Source organism: Ursus arctos, unplaced genomic scaffold (assembly GCF_023065955.2).
Source record: "Ursus arctos isolate Adak ecotype North America unplaced genomic scaffold, UrsArc2.0 scaffold_19, whole genome shotgun sequence".
NCBI classification, from domain to species: Eukaryota; Metazoa; Chordata; class Mammalia; order Carnivora; family Ursidae; genus Ursus; species Ursus arctos.
In genome coordinates this window covers 48,934,613-48,957,227 of record NW_026622863.1, presented here as the reverse complement: position 1 = coordinate 48,957,227, position 22,615 = coordinate 48,934,613, and the positions used below count along the sequence as shown (strand labels likewise).

Below are 22,615 nucleotides of genomic sequence, written 5' to 3'. Positions count from 1 at the left end.
TGAGACCTAAAGATTACATGCCTCATCCATGGTCAGAAGGATTCAATATGCTGTCTCCTCAAGGGGAACAGTGATGTCACCCAAGACTCATAAGAGAAACAGGATGTCTGCCATAGTCTGAAACACAAAGACCATTTCCAAAGTGACACTTAATGGAAAATGGTTGTCTTTAAACTTCAGTATAATCTGCAATTGAGAATCAATATAAGCTTTAGTGGTCTCAACATTAAATTGTGAGAAAACACGAACTTGCACCTTTCTTTATTTCTCAAACCACGGAAGGGACAAGACAAGGTAAGTTTTTGCCCTTAACTTAACTTCGTTTTCTTCCTCACCCCACTGCAAAAATGCATTTTTACTCACACAGAAAGTACACCTGAAAAATCACCAAAGAAGAAATTATGTGACTTCACTATTCTGGAAACACTCTTTCAAAGTTCCAGAAAAACTATTTCTTTCATACTGATCAGATGACAATGTTCATATAAATCCTGTGAGGGCTGGCCCCTCATAAGGACAATCATAAAATTAAATACTATGGGAAGAAAATCAGTCTCAATTTTATTTTTAATATTTTATTTATTTGACAGATCAGAGAGCACAAGCAGGGGGAGCTGCAGGCAGAGGGAGAGGGAGAAGCAGATTCCACCACTGTGAAGAGAGCCTAACACAGGGCTCAACCCCAGGACCCGAGGACCATGACCTGAGCCGAAGGCAGACACCTAACTGACTGAGCCACCCAAGTGCCCCTAAAGGAATTAAAATGCCTATACTAAACATCAGTGAGTAGGTGAAAATCCAATCTCAAGAACTTTTATCTTTTATCTCAATCTCAAGAACTCACAAAACAGAAGAGTAAAATGTGACGCAGCGCACAGTGGGAAAAGACCTCTCCCTGACTTCTCTTTCACTAAAAGTGAAAAACACCAGGATACAGTGTAAACAAAGTCAAGTCCATTTAAAATTTCAAAGGAAAAATGATAATAACTCAAAGAATGAATCAGAAGTGACATTTTATTCATAAATCAAAGCTGCCTTAGAAATTTCACATCACTGTTTCACTCTCAAAATCTCTAACCTCAAGGTAAGAATCTCATTTCAGCAGGTCATTTTTGACAAATTCGCCAAATCTAAAGGAAGCCTGACTTTGTCCATGAGCTTCTGAGCTGTGTGGAAATAACTTTCCTTGAAACCCACGGGCAACGGATTGCATCCTAATTGCATCATTTGCTCTTTGTTTTGAAGGTGCTGGGGACAAATCTGAAGGGCAAGGGAGTTGTATCCAAAAACACTCAACCTGGCAGGCCTGTCTGGTTCAGTTGGTAGAGCATGAGACTCTCGATCTTGGGGTCGTGAGTTCAAGCCCCACGTTGGGCTTACTTTAAAAAAAAAAAAAAAAAAAGGAAAAAGAAAAATTCAAAAAAAAAATTTTTAATTAAAAAAAAAATCCTCAGCCTAATTAAAAGTGGAAGCATATGGAAAACAACTGCATCCTGACTTTATGATTAAAAAAAGCCCAAATCAGTAGATAACTTTGGTTTTTCCCAACATGCAGTCTCCACCAATGTGAAATTGTATGTAAGAATTTAATAGCCAATCTGAAATATTTTTAAAAACTAGGAAGAACTCAGTGGAAAGGCAGAAACAAACCCAATACAGAAACACTTCAAAAATATTTGTAAGTAAATATGCTCTCTTCATACATTCTCAGTTGGTGAAGACAGTATTACAAATCTATATCCCAATCCTGCTGAAGGGATTCACTTACAATGGAAGGAATTAAGTCCCTGAATCCACCTAAACCCCGGGATCACACTCCTCTACTGGTGCAAAAAGCTTCCACCCAATCTCCCTACGCTAACTTGCTTACAATATGCTATGGAAACCTCGCTGGGGATTGGATGATGTAAAAATGCCGGCAGTAACCTTGTCACACATTTTAAATATTTTTAATCTGTTTCAATTATAGGTCAAAGGTAGGGTGGGGGCAGTACTCATAATAAATAAGAGAAAAGCACTTCATAATCTTCAAAGTGCTTTCTCATTTAATCCTCACAGCAATTCCAAGCAGAGACTGGTGCCCACTGTCCAGATCACAGAATTTTCATGCTGGTGAAGGGACTAACATCCCACCCAATACATTGCACTAGAATAGAAGTAGGGGTTCTTGTCCAGTTGTATTGTATTCTCGGGACCCAGAAGAGTACCTGGTACGTGGTAAATGCTCATCAACACCTCTATCACATGTTCAAAAAGTCCAATCTGGGGGCGCCTGGCTGGCTCAGTTGGTGGAAGTGTGTGACTCTTAATCTCAGGGTTTTGAGTTAGAGCCCCACGTTGGGTAGAGAGATTACTTAAAAATAAAATCTTAAAAAAAAAAAAAAAAAGTCCAATCCACTTTGGAGAGAAGATAACCCCAGTCCAAAAGTACTATAGCACAGCCAGGGCCATAATGCTAGTCACCTCTTCCCCACACTCCTATTTCTACGTAGGGGTGGGTTCTTCCCCCTAACCAGCCTAACCAGGCTGTCACTGAGGTTATAAAAGGGGTCCCCAAAATCTCTCTCAGGAACTCAGAACTCACACCGGCATCTCATCATTTTTTATGTTTTCAATAAATTTAACCTATACCATTTTCCTCCTGTAAGCAGGCACTGAGTTCCTTCTTATGCATCAGTCTTCACTTTTGTTCCACAACCCTTCATTATGTATAATAATATGCCCCTATAGTACGCATACAGGCAGTGCTTACTCTGTACAAAGGACAGTGCCCATGGAAGATAAAGATAAAGGAGCGTCAGTGCTCTAAGGGACTTCCAGGTTGATGATAATTAAGATAGGCAGTATCAGGAAGGAGACCTGGACCTGCAAATTATGGGAGAAGGGACAGCCTCAGCAGAGGGACCGACGTGAGCTGACAGAACCTGAATGTGTGTGTTCAGGAGAAAGCAAGTGGTGCATCTGACTGGAAAACGTGGTACAGGATGAGGAAGCCAAGTGATGATCTAGAATCAACCTGTGGAAAGAACTAACTTGAGGACAAGAAACTGCCATGTCATTCCACAAGCAGTTTCTCACTCCCTCCTGACACCTCTGTTTCCTACTGGTCCCACGTGTCCTCTTTGCCAAAGGGGGGGGGAAAGCACACAAAAGACTTGGAGTATTCACTCTATATCCTTATTATGTTCTTTTTATTTGGAAAAGTTTTCTCGGCATTATCTTATTATGATGGACAATTTCAGGATCAAGGGTACCAACTGTGGCTCTACACCTACCCAATGGGTCAATTAACCAAGTAATCTTTTACCAGTTAGGATCCCTTTGACAATCTGATGAAAATTTGGACCCTTTCCCTCAGAAAAATGCACTTATGCAAAAAATTCAGGAACCCCAAATTAAGAACCTTTGTGCTAGCAAAAAGTATAGCACAGGCAAAAAAACAAAGACTCAGTTACTATTTCTACTACTAATTAGGAGTACCCAATTTTCCCATTCACTAAGTAGAATTCTCTTTCTTCTGAGTGACACAGTCAGTGAATAAATAAAATGAGGGAATTTCTCCAAGATTTATAGTCTTTGCCCACTAGTAACAATACAACTGCCATCTATTGGGCCCTACTGTGTAACAGGCCCTCTGCAAAGCAATGGACATGTAGTATATAATGTGAAAGTCCTATAGGCACCAAATAGTTATATTCCTGTTTACACACAAGGAAACCGAAGCTCAGAGGGGTCAACCCTGACCTGACCCAAGGCAACCTAGCTGGAAAATGGCGCAGCCGGGTTTGGAACTCTGGCATTTTGACTTTCAAAGCCCAGCTATACCTACTCCCAGCAGAGGTGACCTTGTCACCATATTGATTAGTGGGACAGATCAAAAGATACTGCCATCTCCTAGTTAGTAAATAGTGAAGTCCAAGGGTCCAGTCCAGAATTACACACCCTCTGGGTGCCCAAAAAATACTTGCTAAGTGACTAGGAAAAAGAGAACCCTATACTCTTGACCAGAGTGGGGTGAATGGTGCCAACAGTCTTGAAAAGAGTTCCATGTGAACACATGTGTCACAGCTTGGGCTTCATTGCTTCCAAATGGACCTCTCCAGCTTGGCAGTGGCCCTAAGCACTAATCTGTTACACCCCCACATGCAAAGTTTTGCAACACTCCAATGAGGTAATGAGATAAGTAAACAGTAAAATTTCACTAAAATATAAAGTTCAAATAAATAATCTTTTTCCTGTGTTTCTACCCTGTACATCCTCTAAGACTACAGCCATGATACAACACGATAGTTGTTCCCATAAGACTACTAACTACCATTTCTGAGTACTTACAGTGTGTATCACCAAAAACCTATTTATTTACGGCCAGGACCTAGTCATCCTCATCTTTATGTGACCACTGCTCAGCTACTTGGACCTAGCAAAGCAGTGATTACTATTTTAAATATGAAGATTTTTTTGTTAAATAATAAGAGAACAAATGAAAGCTTAAGAGCCACAATACCAAGCTTCCCCCAAGACAGAATTACACAATTCTCCCTTAGATATTCAACAGTACAATTACTTGCAATAAGGACTCCTCCAAGTAAGTATCACAGAAAAACAACATGCAGTGCCCAATCTAAAACGGTGAAATAAAAGGAAGACAAAATGAGGCCATGGGTCTCAGTGTTACTCTAAATCAGTGGTTCTAATCTTTTTTGGGTCATGGATTCCTTTGACAATTTAATGAAAGCTACAGATCCTTTCCCCACAAAAAATAAACAGAACCAACATGCACCACATACTCTTGAGAGCGTCATGGACACTCCCTCAACCCAATCCCTTAAGGATCACAGACCCTCAGTTCATAGCCTTTGCTTAGAATCCGCATTTCTAGCCGCATCTAACTAGAGGCAATACAAATTCACCAACCATTTTGGTTTTTTAGAGGTCATACTGACATGAAGGGAAATTGAAGATAGAGGTGACGGCTTTGCCACTTCCAACATCTTACCACCCACCATAAGGGCCTCTACTCCTCTTGCAACCTGAGTCTTGTTATTCAGCCACAGTAACAAACCGTGGGGTGAGGATGTTCTATTTCTCCCAACGAGAATGTAAGAAATTCAAAAGCAGGGACCATATTTGATAGTATTATGTATTCCACCTAGGGTTTGTACACATTCTAGGTAATTAATTGTTGATTGATTTACTAAAGAACAGATTTAAAACAACCTACACATTATCTCTTAGGATAAAATGAGATAAATTCACATAGTACAGGAAAAGATATGCTATATAACTAGCAGATTTTTAAGTAATTACCTAAATTAGACCCTTGGAGCTTGATATACAAGAAATACAAGAATAAGTCTGTAAAAAAAATGTGTTTTCTCATCTCTGTAGTCTTCTTTACACAGGGGTTTGGCCATCTATGGCTTATATGCCGGTTTACAGCAAACTACAGCCACCATTCCTTTAAAAGCATAAGCAAAACTGCCAGTGGAGCCTGAGAAGATGTGAGGAGTCCTGCTTCTTGTGGAGCTATATTTTTTTAAAGATTTTTTTTTTAAAGTAATCTTTATACCCAGCATGGGGCTCAAACTCATAACCCTGAGATCAAGAGTCTCATACTGCCCTGACTGAGCCGGCCAGGCGCCCCTCCTATGGAGCTATTTATTTAGGAAACATCTCCTGAGCATCAAGGATGCTTAGATTCCTGGGTTATATGCCTTTGGGGGGGGGGGGCAGAGAATCTTGAGCAGGCTCCACGCCCAGCATGGAATCCAACATGGGGCTCAAGACCCTGGGCCGAAATCAAGAGTCGGACACTTAACTGAATGAGCCACCCAGGGGCCCCGTGGGTTATATGCTTAGAGATAAAATAATGAAAAGCACAGCCTCTACTTTCAAGGTGCTTAAGATATAGTTGGAGAAAGAGAAAAGAAAACAGGCAGTTCGATCACAGAGTAGTAAGTACCACATCAGTGGCAAACTCAGACAAGGCCTGACCACTGAGGGCCAGTCAGGGAAGGCTTTCTGAGAGGAATAAAATCTAAGCCAGATCTAAAGAATTAAAAGAAATCAGTTAAGTTTTTGTTTGTTTGGTTTGGTTGGGGATGGGGGTAGCAGAACACCCTAGATAAAAGGAAACAGTATATGAAAAGGGCCCAGAAGCATGGATCCCTGGGAGAGCTACAGTCACTCAACATGGCCGGAACACTGAATTTAAGGAAGAAAGTGGACAGAGACAGGGAGAGCTCCTGGAGGGCCCTTATATAAACAAATTTATGTATGCTTCCCCCTTCCTAAAGTCACAGCCCTCAAATGCTCTTGCTCTTCTTGGCTTAAAAAAACAAACCTACACACACACACAAAACAAAACAACAACTTATTTTGGAATGACTTTAGATTTACAGAAAAGTTGCAGATTATTACAGAGTTCCTATATCCCATTCACCAGCTGCCCCGAATATTAACATAACCAAGGTACGTGTGTCAAAACAAAGAAATTATCTTTGGCACAAAAACTAAACCATAGACTTTATTGGTATTTTACCAGTTTTTCCATCAATTCTCTTTTCTTCTTTTCCAGGATCCAATCCAAGATTCCCACATTCCACTTAATTCAAAGACTTAAAAATTCCTTCCTTTACCTCCAAGCACCACAGATTTATCATTTATCATCCCTCTCTCCCATCTCTGCTCCTCATCCCCCAAGATCACCAGCCCACTCTGAAGGTAAAACCCATCATTTCAGAACAGAATGGAAGTTACCAATTCAGATGATCTAAAATAGGGAAAACTGTTAGGGATTAAAGGAAATTTAACAAAAAATAAAATCAATGACATCTTTACATTGGAAAGATGCATGCACACTTACACACACACACACACACAACATTAACAAAAAGAACTTGGCTTAAGGTGCTGCTTCCACTACGGAAAAAAAAATTCAAGCAAACCCATTTCTGCTTCCTCAAACTTGCCAGAAAGTAATAAATCCCTTTAATTTCTTTTCTCCAATACCCCAACCACCCCAAGGAATCAAGCCAAAATCCCCTGAACGCCCAATCATCCTCAAAACAAAATGCTGGCAAAATCAACTAGGCTATGGAAGAGGAAAGGAGGATGATTCATCCTCTTTCCTAGATTTTCACTAAGAACTCTAAGCATTAGGACAGAATTCCATTATGTCACAACAGTCTTTATAAAGGCACTTGACCAAAATTAGTCATACTTGTTTCTGTTACATTTATGACCTGCGTTCTAAGCCTCCATCTCCTAAAATTCCCAAACCTGCAACACCCTTGATTAATGTTCATTTCTAGAGGGGCGCTAGCTGGCTCAGTCACAAGAGCATGTGACTCTTGCTCTCGGGGTCATGAGCTTGAGCCCCACGCTGGGTGCAGTGATTACTAAAATAAATAAATAAACTTAAAAAAAAAAAGTTGATTTCTAGAATGGAAGACGAATCCTGTGCAGAAATCACTGCAATATCAATGAAAACTGGCAATTTTTCTCTACAATTAAAACACAATTGTTAACAATGGTTATCCCTGGAAGGTAGAATGTAAGGAACATTTTAACTTTCCTTATTATTTCAGCCATTGAGGGCTACCTGTCAAACATCCAAATACATCGAGGAGCATGGTCCTATGCCAGAGTTAGGAGAAACAAGAAAAAGAAAAACAAACTCTATCTTGTAGAGCATATAGTCTAGATCTGTACTCCCCAATACTGTGGCTATCTAAAGTTTCATCAAAATTAAATAGTATTTAGGGGCGCCTGGGTGACTCAGTCAGTTAAGCATCTACCTTCAGCTCAGGTCATGCATGATCCCAGGGTCCTGGGCTGGAGCCCCTCTCAGGCTCCCTGCTCAGCAGTCTACTTCTCCCTCTGCCCCTTTCCCTGACTTGTGCATGCACACACCCACACCCACACGCACACTCTCTCAAATAAAATCTTTTTAAAAAATTAAGTAATATATAAAATTCAGTTTCTCGGGGCCCTTGGGTGGCTCAGTCGGTTAAGCGTCTGCCTTCAGCTCAGGTCGTGATCTCAGGGTCCTGGGATGGAACCCTGTGTGGGGCTCTCTGCTCAGCAGGGAGTCTGCTTCTCCCTCTCCCTCCCACTCTGCCTACTTGTGCTCTGTATCTGTCAAATAAATAATAAAATCCTTTAAAAAAAAATTCAGTTTCCAGTCCCACTAGCTACATTTCAAGTAGAAACAAAAAGAACGGTGCAGAAATTCTATTAGACAGGGCTGATCTACAAAGAAGTCTTAATGCTATTTCAGACCTAGGAAATAGAGAGGGAGGGTCTGCGGAAGGTTTCTGGAAAGATATATATATTTGAAATGGGTATTCAAGTGAGCATTCTGGGCTGGCTGGTGACAGACAGCACATGACACTGGCCCTTCCCTGAATCATGCAATACCAAAATTTCCAAGGCAATTCCCCAAAACCCAAAAGCAAAATACTTCAAGGAGGCATTATAAAAACGAATTGGGTGATAGGCTTTGATTTATATTTTGCTGAGATAAACTTAGATGAAAATACCCTACAATAAGAAAACCAGAAGATGAAGTCCAATTAGGACCTCACTAAAAAGAAGGAGGGAAAAACAGAACTGGAATTCACTGCCAGATCATTCTGGAAATCTTTAACAGGTAAGCTAAACTAAGGATCAAGGGGACAAACCAAAGAATGCACTATGCTCATCCAAATACCTTTCCCTGGGAGAAACATTTCCCAATAATTGAGGTCAATATGTGAATCGAAGGTGATTAACTCCACAGAGAGAGAGAAAGCAACACACAAAACCAGCCCAGTAGAGAGCTGTATAACAATTTGGTCCTTTGCCGGTGGGAGGGAGGAGGTGTAACCCTCTGGTCTCTGAATCTGACTCACTACCTGGCATGTGCTGCCTCAGTTTCCTCATCCATAAAAATGGATACAAGGAGAGTACCCATTTCTGAGGGCCATTATACAGATTCCTTGAGTTACTACATGTAAAGTGCATAAAGCAATGCCTGGTGTATGGAAAGGACTAAGGAAGCATTGACTTATTATTGCAGGAGTCTCTGAGGACCTAGCTTCACTTGGTGGAAAGGAAAAGGATTTCCCTAGGGGTGAGCTCACAGGGAAGTGGGATGTTGTGCTGGCTGTCATGTGAGGAGGAGGGGCGGTCTGAAAAGTCCAATCCGTTCCAGGTTGAGCAAGCTTTGTAGACACCTTCCAACCATGTCCTTCCAACCAACAGTCTCCTATGGGCCATTAAAATGCCCAAAGCCATGGGGGCCAGCTGCTAGAACTTCAGCAAGCTGTAGGATTTAGCTGTGGACCCCTGATAGACTGCCTTGGTATATCAATGTTCAATTTTTTCCAAAAATCCCTCTGGTCTGCACAGCTAGAATATTCTATCCTTCATTCAGGCATTAATAGGCACCCATGACAAGTCAGGCACTTTACAAGGCTACAGAAAAGCACTAAAGGTCTCTAAGCAAGGGAATGCAACAGTCAGGTTTTTGTTTAGCGACTAGTTAAGAGAATAAACAAGAGAGGAAAGGATGCAGAGGACACCTTGAAAGAGACTTCTGCAATCAAGCACAATACCTAACCTCTTGGATTTCCCAATGGACGAAGTACTGTGGATTTCACTTAACTGGCTCCCAATGAATACTTAGCTTCCCATTTGAGAATAACAATCCCTATCTATTTAGCACTTACTATATGCCAAACATTTCATTCATTACCTCAGTTTCTCACAACAACCCAGTGAAGCAGATACTAGTATCTCTATTTTACACGTAAGAAAACTCAGGGAAGGCTCAGGAAAGTCAAACAGCTTGTTTAAGGTGACAGAATAATAGAGGAGTGGGATATAAATACATGTCTGTCTAAACACCTACCCACACATTATTGGTGCTGGCCTGTGGCAAAGTTTTCCCTAGTCTACGTAAAAATGAGATCTAGAAACATATACCTAACAAATGTCTATATATGGTTGCCAACTTCCTTGAGAAGGGCTACCTTTTATTTTGATAATGGATCCTATTTTTTATAAAAGAATAGCAAGGAGAATTTCTCATTCTTTTTTTTTTTTTTTTTAAATGCCCTCCTTGGCAAAACTACAAATTGGTAAATTTGTATGTGTTTTCCCACTACCATATTCATGGTCTATAAAAGCCAAGTCCAGGAACCACTACACCAATAATGACATTTACATAGCATTTACCATGACCCAGGCATTATTTTAAGCTTCTTAAATATACCACCTGTTTTAATTGCAATGACTCTGGGAGTAGACACTACTATATTCCCCTTTTTATAGATGAGGTGCCTGAGGCACTAAAGTTTAAGTGTCTTGTCTAAGAGCGCAGAGCTGGGAAGAGGTAGTAGGACTGGGACTCGAAGGGAGGCCCATGTGCCTTGGTGAGAGTACCTGAGGCCTCAGTCCTAACACTGTGAAAGCAAACAGACCTCAACCACTGCTATTTGGCCTATGACCTGTAACATTTAGATGTGTGAGACACTTACTGATAAGACCCTAAAACTGACTGCTACCTGGGGGCAAGTTACAAGATAACACATCAATAGCCTTTGTAGAGCTCTAATATGCGGGTTACCTAAACACTTCAATTAACCAAACTGTTCTCTTTCATTCTCCCAGAAAATTGAAAGGCCCTCCAACCTTACGGGGCTTCCACATTCATTCTTGGCATTTGGTTCTCAAAAAAAATTTAGAATTACAACACAAAAGGCAGAATGGGTATTGAGTCTCATGTTATGGACAAGAATTTAAGTTAAAATGAATGACTTGCCCAAGGTAACAAAGTTGGTAAGAAGCAAAATGAAAACTGATGGCAGAAAGGATTCTTTACAGGGCTTGAGGAATCAAGAATCAAAGACTGCAGAGACTTTTTTTTTCCTGGTTTCTCTCTAAAATGCATTACCTTTAACTCAACAAACACTGTGTCCCTACTGACATGTTCTAGGATAAATGTGGTGGGTTCACAGAATAAATAGGAGAACAAAACAAAAAAATCCTGTGGCACTTCGAAAGGTATTTTGCAATCTCTTCCCGATGTCTGAATGTAAATCCCCTCATATTTCAATTGAGCATCAGGTCTTCTGGTATTCTCCCTCATGAAAGAACGACCAGTACATAAATGAGTGTGTGTGTGTGCGTGTGTGTATGTGTGTGTGTGCGCGCGTGTGCGCCATGCGAATGTTAATTAACAATAAAAACAAACAAGGTAAAATTTTAAATCTCCAAATTATTCCTTATTCAAGATAAAACATGAACTTGGACAATGTTGCTATAAAGTTCTTTCTCAGGGCGCCTAGGTGGCTCAGTCGGTTAAGTGTCTGCCTTTGGCTCAGGTCATGATCCCAGCCTAGGACTAAGCCCTTCGTAGGGCTCCCTGCTTCTCCCTCCCCCTCTGCCTCTTCCCCTGCTCGTATGTGCATGTGCACATGCTCTCTCTCTCTCAAATAATTTTTTTTTAAAGTTCTTTCTCATAATAAGATGAGATCTATCTTCCAAATCAACGTCTTCTTGTGTTGAAATGTTTGGTCACACCTAATTCTTTAAAATAAGATCAGGAAGAAAAAAAAACCCAGGCCACTGGCCTTCTAAATTTTTTACTTTCTGGTACCGAAAAAGGGTGCTCCTTGTGTTACCTGTAAGGGAAGAACTGCTTTTATTTTAATAGACGGCATATAAACTCTCTGAGGGATGAGGAGGTACATTCTGTACAACTAGTAGTCTCAACAGTGTAGACACCCAAATATTGGTTGAATGGAGAGGAAAAAGGAAAAATAAAACTTGTCTCCCTGGATCTCTATCCTCTGGAGCTACAAAGTACAGGTTTGTTCCCTTCTATGCTTAATAGCCCTAAATTATTTACATCTTAAAAGAATTTTCGTTCATAAAAGGGAAGATACAACTAATGGCATATCCATTCTTGATTTTGACAAAGAAGCAGACAAAGTAATATACTAATGGATGCTCTGTCTTAAAAAAAGCATGCGGGGGGCACCTTGCTAGGAGAGAACTGAGGGGTCAGCTATGCTATGGACCACAAAGACTTTAGTTCTCATTGCTGGGGAGCACTCAATGCTATAAAGTGTAAAAGCACACTGCAGGGATCAGGATAGGGCCAAGGCTCTGAACCACGCTGCCTCAGGAACCCACTAGCTGCGTGACCGTGGGTAAGTCCCCTCTGGAAGCCTCAGTTCCCCAGCTACAAAATGAAATACTACCTATCTCAGAGGATTATTGCGAAGATACAGGGAACACTCAGCAGTTTCCTGGTACACGAGAAGTATATCGTTGCTATTAATTGGTAATGCCGCTAATAATTAATTCAATTATTGTTCTAAGAAAGGGTGACTGCCTTAACCTTCAAAGGTACTAGAGTCCAACAGATCTCACTATGACTAATTTCTTGCTTTTAGCTCAAATTTTCCTTCATGTGTTTACAATAAACACCAAATATAATACAACCATACAGCCAAAAAACAAAACAAAACAAAACAAAACCCTTTTGTTAAAAAAATAGTAAAATCGTTGTGGAAAGCTCAAGAAAAAAAATTTTCAATCAAAATTCTACGACACAGAGATATATACAAACAGCACTTTGGCATGTTTCTTTTACTTTTTCCCATATCTATTTATTTATTTATTTATTTTTAAGATTTTATTTATTTATTTGACACAAACAGAGACAGTCAGCAAGACAGGGAACACACGCAAGGGGAGTGGGAGAGGAAGAAGCAGGCTCCCAGCAGAGGAGCCTGATGTGGGGCTCGATCCCAGGACTCCGGGATCACACCCTGAGCCGAAGGCAGATGCTTAAGGACTGTACCACCCAGGCGCCCCCCCCCATATATATTTTAAAATAACTGGAATCATGCTGTTTATAGTTCTATATCCTGCTTTCTTCTCATACTTAATTTCATTTTGTGTGTACTTTCCCATGTCAAGAATTCTCCAAAAAAACATCCTTTTTAAATGACTCCATACGTTTCCATAAAGCAACCATTCCCCTAAGATTAAAACATTTAGATTGTTTATTTTTTATATACATCACTATAGTTAACATCTTTGTATACAACCTTGGTCCTCTTCTTTATTTCTTGTTCCACATAGATTCCTATAAGCTGACAACGGATTTTATGTCTTTTAAAATATTGCTAGGGCACCTGGGTGTCTCAGTCGGTTAGGAGTCTGTCTTCAGCTCAGGTCATGATCCCAGGGTCTTGGGATCAAGCCCCACATATGGCTCCCTGCTTAGCAGGGAGCATGCTTCTCCCTCTGCTGCTCCCCCTGCTTGTGCTCTCCACCCCCTCTGTCAAATTAATTAATTAATTAATTAATTAAAATCTTTAAAAAATAAACACAAAATAAAACATTGCCAAAATGCTTTCCTGAAAGTTCACACCAAGTTTTTGTGCCTGACAGTCCTGATCATACCACCAGCAGTGATCACTACCTATTTCCTTCTAATTTCCAGCAAACGGAGACCCAAAAACTCTGGAATTACAACACAAATAGGGAAGATCTGTTATTAAAAGAATGCTTTCATCACTTGTGGTAATTTGTACCAGGTCACTATTATCCCATTTTTTATCAAACATGTGACCTTGAACAAACTTGGAAAAGTTACAAATATCATTCTCTATAATTCACATTCCTACAGCAAAATCAGGAGTTAAATGCCTCACACATGGAGACATTCAAATAATTTTCAACTTATTAAGAAGTGTGTGGAAAAGGAAATGATACCCCATCATATGAAAAAGAGGTCTGGACAGTATGTAGAAAATTCAGAAATATACACTTTCAGATTTATGTACTTTTCTCCATTTAAGTTGTACCTTAATTTTTTTTAATAAAAAAAATTTAAAGAGGAAATGTATGGAAGAAAATATATGTATGCCTTGTATTCACACAGAACATGAAATCACAACTATTTTAGCTAATGCAGCCATTCTTAAGCCTGTATGGCTGTTGGCTAGTGCTGGGCATATGCCAACAGCAGAGACTCACTGCCTAAGCACTGAGAGGCCTTTTTCCCTTTTTCCTCATTTACTAAAGGTTTTATCTGCATTCCTCTAGTGACTGACCAATCAGAGGAAAAAATCTCTGAGAAGTCAGCAGCATTCAAAAAGAATTCAATTATTTCAGGCCATTAGAAATGATATCACAAAAGCAGCAACCACCAGCCTTCCACCTACAAACAACATTTTTGGAAAATAGAGACCTAGTGATACTTTTATCACCAAGCATTTAAAGTACACTACTCCCAGTGCAATAATTCCCTTGAAGTGATAAAGCCACTCTAGTTAAAGATGCAGATTTCGAGAATCTAATAATCTAGTATTAACACAGTACTGGCTTTCATTTGTACACAATCAATTTGTTACTGAACAAAGAATCCTTTTTAATTGCCCATGGCAATTAATGGTAATCATTTTCTTTTGTCTTATTCCTAAGTAGTGCAGGCCACAATAGATGAAGCCATGATTTTGACCTTTCTTTTAAATGGAGATGGGGAGAAGCACAATGCAACTTTTAAAAAAAATTTTTTACACTTCAGGAGGCTGTTAGCTATAGCTGGCCAGCACACTTTCACCCCAACATTATTTTTGTTTTGTGTTGTTTTTCCCCCCAATATTACTTAATAACTTTCTGATTCATGAAAAAAGCATTGTAGTGAGTTTCAAACAAATAGGTCAAGAGGCTAGGTGTAGTTTTGTCTATACATTTCCAGTTGCCTAGAGAATTTTCTCAGTTGAAATTTGTCAGTTAGGAGCCACGCAGATACTTTTCTACTTACCAAAGAAAATAGACTTAAGGAGTCATCACATGACCAAATATGTCTATCTTACTATCTCATTTCTTTTGGACAACTTTATATACACACATACACGTGTGTATGTGGAATATATATACATATGTACATACAAACACACACACACACACACACACACACACACACACACACACACATATACAGAGTATACCTGGGTTTGAATCCAGGTCAGAAATCATATGCTCAACTCTTTCAACATGCTGGCTAGACAAGCAGGTATTTGAGGCTATATATTCTTTTTCAAAATAGTGTGCCACAGAACCAACTCTGTCTTCAGTAGTCTCTGAATATGGAAGCCTTTAAGACTATTAATACGGGGCTGCCTCTCTAGAACGCAAGAAATTCATCAGAATAGTCTATTCAACATTTACTTCCTTCAACCTACCCTTTATTACATATAGCTAATCGTTCACAACTGACTATAAATTTCTTAAGGGGATGAACTATAGCTTATTCTTATATCCCAGAGAAACAAGGCAGACTAATAAAATAAACAGAGATCTTGGAATCAGACAGACATAGATTCATAACACAGCTCTCAACCTCTCAGCTGTGTAACCCTGGTCAGGACACTTATGATATTATGTATATTTGAGGATTAAATGCTGACCAGGAGGGCATGCCCTCTGAGAGTTTAAAGCCTAAAAATGGCCATTATAGTTGGTGCACATCTCTCCAACCACCTACCCCCCCAAAAGAGAAAAACAAAAAGGCTCTGGCACCTGTTTGGATTCGATCAACATATATGTAGTGGGGGGCCTACTATGTTCAAGGCATTTTGCTAGGTGTGACGGGAAACAAAAGATACATGAGAGTCCCCACCCTCAAGGAGTTTATTATCTGGAGTGAGGATACAATCAAGTATTATTAGCTACAAAATAAGGCAGAATGGGAACCAATTGGTATAATCCCTTCATTTTTCAAATGAAGAAATTGTAGCCAAGAGAAGTGAAAATGATTCGGCCAAAGTCATAAAGCCAGTAAGCAGCAGAGCTGGGGCTAGGGCCTGAGTTTCTTCATTATCAATTCAACATTCTTTACACCATAGGAAGCTGCCTCTCAATTGCTCAAATTTGATTTCCAAGTGCAAATATTACCATAGTGACCAGCAAAAGGACATTTTCCAAATAAGAATGCCAGAGACACTAGGAGAGCAAAAAACGTATGAAATACCACAGATGCATAATGCAACAGTCACAACTGCCCCAAATTTCATAAAATGAAAATGCTCATTTCAATAAAGGGAGATGAAGGAGATAGGCAAGTCTGGCTATTTTCAACTAAAGTAAATATTACTTTCCTGTTGATGATGGTTCATGGCTAAGAGTACCTGGTTCTCTGCTAATATATCAACTTAATGGTGCTTCTTAGCACCACAGAAGCAAATAAATGAAAATTAGACTGACAGATGACAAAAGTTATTTTCAAGAATTCTTCATAGATAAAACCTCATTAAAGCATTGTATCAAAAATTAAATAGAAATAAACTTTCGGGAAGATGAACATGAATGATTTGTTTGCATTTCTTAATACCAGCAATTCAAGTGCTATTCAGACACTGCTATTTGAAAGCCTAGGTCAACAATGACTCAGCTTGAAAGATTCCATATTGCTTTTAAAAGAAGTGTATGGTTTTAGTTATGTAGTGAATACAATCTGGATGCCCCTTTCCCCCAAAATTATAAACTAATTTTCACATGAATGGTTGAAAAAGAGACAGTGTTTATGTTTGAAGAATATACAACAAAGGCAATCCGGTTCATTTTACTGCATCCCCCAGAGAAAAGAGCCCTTACCCCCAATTCTGGGCTACAGGATTTGATGCGGGGGCGGGGGGGGGGGGCGGTTTGAAGGGGAGATGGAGGGGTTAAGAGTAGCACCAGGAGTACAGTCCCAGTCTCAGCTCTAACTTGGTATGTGGTCCAGGACAAGAATCTACAACCAGAGCTGGACAGCACACTAGATTTCAGACTAGGAATGTGAAACCCAGAGAGGTGATTTGTTCAAGGTTCCCACTAATTACGTTAAGGTCTAGACCAGAAGGTCTTCTGCCAGTATTTCCAAAACTCCTTCCATTGTGACAGGAAACCTGTTACCATGCCCCATGCAAGTTCATTTCCCCATCTGTAAATCAGGAGGCTAGACTAGGCATGGATTTTCAAGTTGTGTTGCTCTAAATCCAAGGGATTTCTGCTGGTCACCTTCCCTCTTCAAGTAAAGAGTCTCCAAGTTATGTATTTCATAGAGTGTGAAAAAGAAATTTTAAACTAGAGAGTCAATAAAATGTCACACCGACTGGGTAAATTAAGACACCCAGCTGGTGAATGACAACAGTCAGGAAGCTGAACACCTCTCAGAAGGCCCCCACAAACTGAAGATGTGAAAGCAGAAGATACTAGAGGGAGACAAACACTCTCACCGTGTCAATCTCCAACTGTATTGACCTGCTGTGTTTCCCCATCACACAGAAAATGCAGAAACACCTATGAAACTGTAGTTTACAGTTGTCTGTGAAACCCTCACTCCTCCCAGACTGTCCTTTGCCAAAAGTTACCATCAGGTCCATGGATCTGCACATGGACAACTTCTTCCATGTAACCCATATCAAGATGAATGACTCTTTACTGATTTTTTTTTTTCACTTCCTAAATGCTTTGGCCTTCATCATGCCAAGAAAAAAGAGAAGATGGGTAAGGGAAGGGGGATATGGTCAAAAGAATAGTTTAAAAAAAAAAAAGGGACGAGAAGAACTTTGATCACACCAGTATTACAGAGATTTTCTAGGCACTGCAGGAGCCCTTCAAGACCTGTTACTACATAGAAAACAGTCATCTACCGCCATCTCCTGCTCCACACCCCACCCCGACTGGCATATTAACTGTTCCAGAAAGCCAAGGCTACCACCACAGATTTCTGTAGCACCCAATTCCATCATGAAAGCAAATGTTGACACTGAGGTTGGAGCCTCTGCTACCATCTGAGAAATCTGACAATCTTTTTAACATCAGTTACCAGTTCAGGAAGAAAAATCAGCCCTTTGTTCTTCTGTCTCCTCTCTTCCTATTATGTAAACTTAGGCTTTGGCCATGCAGAAACTTTCTGTGCTGCCAGTGATGTTCAAACTCTAAAACACAAATTTAAGCAGCACTGCACACACAGTTGTCTTATTCTTAATTAGCTATCACTTCCCCCATTAAGAATAAAAAACAACTATTTATACCAACATGGAAAAAATAAACTCCAAAATAAATTCAGAGACTGAATCATGATTCACAAGGCCAAACTTCAAAAATGAATGGAAGCCAACAGAAAGATGAACCAAAATTCTGTAAGTCAATAATGGTGGGGAAAAAAATAATAATGGTGAAAACATATGCTCTAGATAATTAAAATTACCAGACTCTGCTTGTCAGAAAATTTAAAGTTCTAAGAACTCAGAAGCTAAAGGAACCATATGGATCTATATCTAGCCCCCCTTACTGTATCATAGACAAATGCCCTAACATTTGATGAGTCAATGGTCCAATTCTGTAGATAACAGTGAATGCTTTTTTATTTCAAGTGTTCACACAGAACTATTTCTAAATAAGTGCTGAAATAAACAAAGTTTGATCATAGCTCAGTTAAGAAATAAAGTCCTTCCAGTAAATGCTCCTTCACAGCTGGATGGCTACTTTAATATGCAATTGCCCTAGGCCACAAGGGGGAAAAAAATCAGGCTTTTGATTTACTTAAGAAATAAAATAAATAAACCTAGAACATGCAAAGGTTCCCTCTCCCAAGTTAAGGACAGAAAATGGTTAGATGGGTTTTCTGTAAAAAAAAAACAAAAAAAAAAAAACCACCTCTGTCTTTGCATAGATTTCCTAAACCCCACCCCCAACAAAAGATCACTGAAGAAAAAGCTCCAGGAAAGGTAGCTAAGGTACATTTCTCAGGTAATAAGACCAAAAATCCTATCGTGTCAGCCAGTTCCTGGCACCCTTTCCTCACTCTACCAAATCAGGTCACTCACAAGGCTTGGGGAATGTCAGGGCCCACCCACATACTTCTTGTACACCAAAGAGCCACCCCCTCCAACCCCAGCATGGATCTGCCCAGAGGCATTCAGCTTCCGTGGCTGGGAGCGCCTGCAACACCAGAGGGCAGAAATCTGAGTGACACTTGGCACTCTCTCTTTCAACAAACAACCGTACAGGGCTTTCCAAACTCAGGCCCTAATCTTTTTGAAGACCAGGAAGCTGGAGCCTTCCTGGGGCAGAAGTGAAAAGAAATAAGCCCACCCTCCCAAAGGTCACACTGCAAACCAGAGGCCATTAGGGAAGGCAAGACTGCAGCTTCTGCAGCCCCAGAGCAGTAAAACACCAAATGGGGCTATAACCCCCCGTGGGATTGGGGAGAACTTGAGAACTAGCATTCCCCCAGCCAGAGGTAAAACAAAAATAAGACTGTCATGGGGGGAGGGGGCAAAAAAGCACACTTCTAAGTTCTCCCAAGGGGCGCTGGCTTGGAGGTGGAAGCAGGGAGAGAGTACAACTGTCTTTACAATAGCACAGAGAAGGAGGGAGGGAAAGTGAGAAAGAGAAGAAAGACCTGTGAGCAGCTGCACTCTCCTGTTCCGAAGGACACAAAGCTGCAAAGCCCAGGGATCTGAAGGGGCTGGGGAGCAAGATGGGAATGAGAAAAAAAAAAGAAAAAAATGGGGCAATGGGAAGAGACCTATCCCCTCACCATCACTAACCTCAGTAGAAGTAGGGAAAATGGGGGCGACAATCCAAGACTCCAAAGAGCAGAAACCAGCTAACCACCCCCCACTTATTTATCCAAATCTCACAGGATCCCTGGGGATAAAACCCTGCGGGTCAGGGTGCCAAGTGAATCTGCAGTCTAAACCAGAGCCTAGAGAAGCCTAGGCCCAACCCAATCCCTTCCCCTCCAAAGCTGAGGACTGGAGGCCAGAGGAAGACAAGCCTCAAGAGGGGAAGCACTCAGTGGGAATGGGCGGGTCAAGGGTGGAGGGCTGGGAGAAGCAGCCTGACAGGAACCTAATGGGAAGAGAAGGCAATTGGCAGGATACAAAGGGAAAGAAAAGGTGAGGAAACAATCAACAGAATTGTGAACTGGGTATCAAAAGGGAGGGAGAATCTATCCAAGAACTGAAATGGCTCCAAGAGGGAGCTGGGGGGTTGGAGAGGCAGCCGGTGAGAGGAAGGAATGGTTGAGAAGATATCTCTACTACTGGGCAGAACTGGGAGGAGAACTCAAACAGAAAGTAAAAAGCAGGACAAAGGAGGGAGAATAAGTACAAGAAAGGAAAGAGTGGAGGCTGAGGGCTGAATCAAAATGGTGGGGGGAGAAGGAGGTCAGGTGGAAGACAGAATTGAGAGATGACACAGGTGGGATGCAATTACCGGAAGGCCAGGATTAAAGAAAACCACTCTGACAGGGAACAGCTATAGTAAAGTTAAAATGGGTCAAAAAGATAGGTGGGCAAGTGGACAGCTCCAAAAGGGGCAGAGCTGGGAGAGAAACGTTAGAGCAGATGGGGCAGAACTGAACAAATGAAAGAGCAGGTGCAAAAAGAATCTGAGGCAGGTCTATGAGATGCAGGGAAATGGGAAGGAAAGGGTGCGATGGGTCATAGAAGTTATCAAAGATTTAGTGGGTAAAGGACAAGGTAAAGGTCCAAAATGGAGAGGAGAGGACTCAGAGCAAAGACAAGGCTGGAAGCAGGTCTCAAGCAGAGAAGAACTGAAGGGGAAACAGGTCAAAGAAAGGGGGAGTAAATGAATGAGACAGCTCAACAGTGCCAATGAGGAGGTGAAGAGGAGAGGAAACCGCAAGGAGAACACTGAGCAGAACTGGGGCCTGCAGGGCAGCACTGAGGCTGCGGACAGGCTGAGTTAAGAGAGGTCAGAGAAGTGAATGGCAAAAATGAGAGCTGCAGGGTCACAGAGGGGGGAGGCGGCGGCTTCATGGAAGGCAGAGTCGAAAAGCAAGCAGGTTAGGGGGCACAGCAAGATCTGAGATTGGGCAAAGGGCAGATCGGGTAGGTAGAAAGGTCTGGAAGAGAAAAAAGGGCTCTGAATGGCAAATGGAAGCAAGATCTAAGAAGGGAAAGAGGTGAGCATGGTGCATCCGAGTCCGAGAGGGGGCAGGGGACTGAAGTGAGAGGCATGGATGGGTCGGAGAGCTAACAGGCATCCCGGGGGTGCAGCAGGTTCCGCGAGTGGGCAGTAGGGCCCACGAGGGAGGTGGAATTAAGTCCAAGGAGAAGACCTAGGGGCAGCAGTGCCAAGATGAACAAGGTCTCAGGTGGATCTCCAAGGAGGTGGAACCACAGGTCCTAGAGAGACAGTTCCTGGGGGTGCAACAGAGAACGGAAAACAGTAGATGGATCAAAGAAGGGTACAGATCTGGAGGGTGGTGAGAGTGAAATCGAAGAGGGGCAGGCGGATCACGAATCTCAAAGTGAAGGTCCAGAATTAAGGGATGCAGAAGGGTCACTGAGGAGGAGGGTCCCAAGAGCACTGCAGAGTCCAAGAGGGGCGAAGGGCATTACTGAAGGGCGGAAGAAGGAAGGGGGAGGAGCAGAATTGGGAGCAGAGTGGCTTAAGTGAGGAGGGGGTGGCCGAGGCAGACACCCAGATCCCAAATGGGTCGGAAGGTGGGGGCAGACGCGGGGACAGCAGGCTGGGGCGAGCAGGGACAGGTCCGAAGGGCGGGCGGGCCCCGCGGGCCGGGCCGCAGCGCGAAGCAGCCGGGCCGGCGGGGCCCGGGGGGCTGGGGGGCCGCTCCCTCCCCTCCCCCTCCGGCTCCTCCATTGTTCGCGGGCTCCGGGCCCCGCCGTCCCCGCCTCCCCTTGGACCCCGCAGCGGGGCGGCGCCCGGCCTCGCCGCCGGGGCCCGCGAGCTCGCGCACTCACCAGCTGGGCGCCCTCAGCGCGGCTCCGGCCTCCAGGATCCCAGCAGCGGCGACGGCGGCCCCGGCGCCATGTTCTGCTGCTTCTCGTCCAGCGGCGGCTGAGGCGGCGGCGGCGGCGGCTCCGGCGGCGGGGGGCCGGGCGGACCCTCCCTCGCGGGCTCCCTCCTCCGCCTCCTCCACCTCCTCCTCCCGCCGCGCCGCGGCTCTCCCTCGGGGCGGGGGGGCGGGGAGGGGAAGGGGGGAGGGGCGGGAACCAGGGGGAGGGCGGACCAGCCTCGCTCGCTCGCTCCCTCCCTCCCTCGCAATGGCGGCGGCGGCGCCTCCTTCCTGCGGCCGCCGCTCCCGCGCGCGCGCGCTTCGCGCTACTGCGCGTGCGTGGCGTGCGGACCGTTGCGGAAGGATAACGGCCCCTGGGTACGCGCCGCAAGGGGATAACCGGCGCCGGGCAGGAGACGAAGCGAGGGCGTCTACGCGCCCAAGGAGCTCAGTGGCACTACCGCGGCCTCTGGCTGGGAACGGGCGCGGAGGCCATAACGTGCGTGCGTCTCAATGAAATGCCGCTACTGCGGTGGCTGCGGCGCGAGACAGCACCAGGGAGCCTGCGACCGGGCAGAGGGAATAGGGTGGACAAGTGCGCGTGCGCGGGAAGGACTGCCTGGCGCGAGGCAGAGGGAGTGGCCCCGGGGGTAGCGCGCGCCCTTGCGCGCGCCAGAAGCTGCCGATCCCCTCCTTGCGGGGGCTCGTGGAGAAAGCGGGAGGGGAGAGGCACGGCCCGGCTTTGGGGGCGGGGGCGAAGGGCGCGATCCCGCTCGCGCGGGACCTGAC

The 22,615-nt window shown here is 43.0% G+C and overlaps 1 protein-coding gene and 1 non-coding gene across 2 annotated transcripts in view; one reads left to right on the top strand and one right to left on the bottom strand.

The window, feature by feature from the left end:
- ARHGAP35 (Rho GTPase activating protein 35) overlaps positions 1–21,994 on the bottom strand; it is a 117,459-nt gene extending 95,465 nt beyond the window's left edge. Inside the window, exon 1 of the mRNA XM_026481981.4 lies at positions 21,792–21,994. The gene's annotated coding sequence lies outside the window, so the exon portion shown is untranslated. The remainder of the gene's footprint in view (positions 1–21,791) is intronic.
- TRNAE-CUC (transfer RNA glutamic acid (anticodon CUC)) lies at positions 1,305–1,377 on the top strand. Its single transcript has one exon. It is a non-coding gene; the product is annotated as a tRNA-Glu (tRNA).
- Positions 21,995–22,615: the final 621 nt, after the last annotated feature.